This window comes from Lycium barbarum, chromosome 6 (assembly GCF_019175385.1).
Source record: "Lycium barbarum isolate Lr01 chromosome 6, ASM1917538v2, whole genome shotgun sequence".
Taxonomy (NCBI): Eukaryota; Viridiplantae; Streptophyta; class Magnoliopsida; order Solanales; family Solanaceae; genus Lycium; species Lycium barbarum.
The window spans coordinates 111,085,074-111,089,224 of record NC_083342.1 but is presented as its reverse complement, the minus strand read 5'-3'; positions in this window follow the sequence as shown (position 1 = coordinate 111,089,224).

The following is a 4,151-nucleotide window of genomic DNA, read 5'->3' as shown; positions in this document are numbered from 1 at the left end:
ACAAAAACGTAGACCCACATCTTACATTTTTGGGTTCACAAATTTTAGGTCTACTTTTCTATGTCACGAAAAAGAGCCGCACATATTAAAAAAATTCACTTAAAGATGTTATTCTAGAATATATATTTATATAAATTAAAAGATAAGAAAGTGGAATTGCTATCAAATAATACGCTCGCATCTTGCAATTTACAACACATTATCGAAATAAAAGGAGAGGTTACACATTATGTCAGTAAGCTCCTTTCTATATTTCACCCCATTTGTTTGATTTCACTTCTTAAACATTGATTTTTAAAAAGTAAAGCCAAGATTTTGGCCAAAGTTAAAAATTGCATTGTAAGAAACACACACACGCACTAATTATGAAGTCTTTCAAGGGGTCTTTATTTGTATTGTTTGTATGGTTCGATTGCAGGTGTGGGTGGAAGCTATGAAAAGAAAGGGGAAAAGGCATTACACTGTGGGGGTGTGCATTTTAAACCGAAAATCCAAATTGAACCAAATCGAATTTTAATTTGGATTGATTTTTCGATTTTTTAATTTGGTTTCGGATTTATAAAAATAAAAATCGAAAAAACCGAATTATATATATATATATATATATATATATATATATATATATATATATATATATATATATATATATATATATCACACACACCATTTAAGGAAGTTCGAGTTTGAGTGTGTAACCACTTTCAGTCTTTCTTAGTTAGTGGCCTATTTGTGTTAGAGTACAATATGACTTATTCTCAATCTTTAGGTTATGGACAACTATTAATATACTTTTAAATATTGTATTTTTAAAATTTTACCCTATGACTTCTATTTACACACTGCATCAGATATGTACAATTTTATGTTATTTTTACTTTAAATTTAGAATTTTTTAGAAGTTACTTTCTCCTAATTAAAGAGTACGATTATAGCGATTATTTTACTGTCTATTTATGGATTTTGAGTTTTAGTCTTTAAGTTGGACTTCTCATCTTCTTATTATGAAAAATAAACCTCTAATTGAAAGAACTTCTCTGATTATACTTGGAAAGAAACTAAATCATAATTTATTGTTAAAATGATATTATGTCAAAAAATAAATATCTTTTATTAAAATCATAAAATATATATATACATGAATTTTGACATGGATGGTTTACTTTTATGATGTGGAAAATGTAATAAATAAAATGGGGTATAAACGAAAATTAATATATATTTCTTTACATAAATATTTATTTATAGGAAATAAAATTGTTTCCTAGCTTTAAACAAAATAAAATTAGATTTATAAAAATATTATGATCTAATGTACTCTAAAAATAGACTCAAATTATGAACTCAAAAAACCAATTGTCAAGTTACATTTTACGATGATTGAAGAAATTCTAGCATTATTATGTACAAGTGTATCTGTTAATGTAGTCTTTGATGGTAAAAGTTTATCCATACTCCGTGTTTACACTAAGTTAAATTAATTTACTATGGTTTAGTTATAAATTAAGGATATAATATGTAAGTAATTAGTACTAATATTTAGTGATAAGAATAAGAATTTTGGGAATTGTATATTCAATAATGTACTAATCTTTCTATTTAACAATATAGATGAACTTTTTCTCTTTATCATGATAAGTAATTTTATCGATTCATTAACAACTCTAAATCTTACTACACATAACACAATTTTACGGCAATTTAAGATGGAGTAGATGATTTGCCTTCCCTTCTGGCCTTCTACTAAACGACCGTGAATCAAATGGATAAATTTCACAATTAATAAAATAATAATTTTTTAATCTAATCAAGCAAATAAAATTATAATTTCTTATAAATTTTTCCTGTAATACTTTCTGCGTGCATCGGGCGGGTACGCATACTAGTACGTTGAATTGGGCGGGACTGAAGACACCACCTAAACATTCCTCTTAACAAATTATTTATTACTCCCAAAAATAATCCCTAAAAAAGACAAAAATAAAGTCATTTTTTGGGATTATTTTTGGGAGTTTATAAAAAAATTAAAGCACTTAAATATTCCTCTTTTCATCAGACTAGGGTTTATCCCGTAACTCACCTATCTCTTAGAGTCCCAAAATCTTCATAATTCTGACAACCTGTTGATTCTTGATTTCTTCGTTCCAAGTGATTTAAGCCGACAACTGTTGTTCACTACTTATGACTCATCGATTTTGGTATATATTGTTTGGGTAATTTTTATATTTGTGTTCTTTGACGTTGTGTTTGAGTTGGGGGTTTATGATTCAACAAGCTAATTTATAGTCTCCCTGAGATGTTTTGGAAAGAAGAGCTTCCAAGAGCATGACTTGGAATACGTAATTCAATTTTATTTATCTTCTTAACCTATGCTTGTGTGGGTTAGATTTTAGTTATTTGGTTTTTGTTCCTTTCTTTCATTCTGACTTGCTGGGTTTTGTTGTTACTTGTGGACGCATTGGGTGTTTTCGGGCATTGTTTCTCTCATTTTGTTGATGGATACATGTTATTGAATTATTGGGTGTTTATTCTATAATAAGTTTCTCATTATTGTTATACTCATGTTAACGATTACTATTAACCACTCCTTTTGTACTAAAAGCAAGCTTTAATCAACAGGGGTGTTGTATTTTATTACTAATTGATATTACTTTACTGAGTTTTCTAATCACGACGGCCATCTGACGTTATTAGACTGTGGCTATTTCAAGTGGAAGAAAAATCGTGCGTTGCCAAGGAGTAGTAGACAGATTAAAGCCTTAAAAGGAATTAAAAGATTCATTTGTGCAATGTTAATGTTGAAATGGTAGAATTGAAATTTGGAATTCAAGTCTTTGTTGTATAGTTCTAAGACATTTTTGGAGTCTTTTTCCTGTGATTGAAAATGTAGTAAGATAGTTGAACACCTTGAAAGAGATGTAACATGTGATTGTATTCTCCTCAAACGTGTTACTAATTATATTCGCTGAGGTTTTAACTTTCGCTATTTGCTAAAGGAGGGTAAAACCTCCACGAATTATAACTTTCAACATCCGCAAATTATCAATTTTTTTGTAGTGGTGTCACATAAAATGCGACGGAGGGAATAAATTTTTTGTTGAATCCTTTTAAGTAACTTTTAATGTATTAGATTTTTTTTTTTAAAAAAAAGAGAGAGTAAAAGATGAGTTATTCACCGTAAAGTGGTTCAGTGACATCGGTAAGTGGTTTAGTGACACCGGAAAGTGATTTAGCAACTTTTGTGTTAATATACTCAAAGTTAAGTGACTTTCGTGTTAGAAGCGATAGTTAAGTGACTTTTGTGAAAAGAAGTGATAGTTAAGTTGTTGGAAAACAGGCATAAACAACGGAAGCAAATAGCTAGGATCGAACTGACATGTAATACAGATAACACATAATTGTGATTTTAATCAAACATAAAATCAGTACTTATATTTTGAATCGCGACCGCGACCGCAAATCATACCTTCAAGCATCCATGCGATCTTCCTTCAGTTCCACGGTCTGCAGTCTTTTGCTATGTATCCTAACTAGCCTTTGGATAGTGAATACTTGTGTGGGCAAGCATTACGGCTCAGGAAAAAAAATCTACCTCTTAGGGTTGAAAAGCATACTATATATAACCACATTTTAGGGTGCAAACCCTAGTCCAAAACGTGTGGCCTTGCTTTTCCCCAAAGAACATTATTTTTCGAGTCCAAGAATAATTAGGCATAGCAGGGACCACAGATTTAATAACGAGGCTTCCAATTGAGGTATTAATTCATAATATGGATGAATTAATCCTACCACAATAAATTACAATTTATTCCACTAAAAAACTATAATTGCACTCCTCGGTTCAATTTCGAAATCTTTCATTAAATCTTATTTAACTCCCCATGTTAAGATTACAGATACCAATCAATTAAATTAAATTAATGACAATTTAATTCATTGACTAATTGAATCCTTTATATTTCCGCTTGACTTGTATCATGTGACAGATACAAAATCCACCTGAAGGGTTTTCACATGAGACTTATAAGCATCCATAAAAGGGTATATCAATCTCATAGTCGAGAGTCGAGACATGGATTCTATCAACTAACTATAATTTCACAAATGTATTTTGCCATTATCCAATTTACCAAGAATACATAGACCCGCAATTG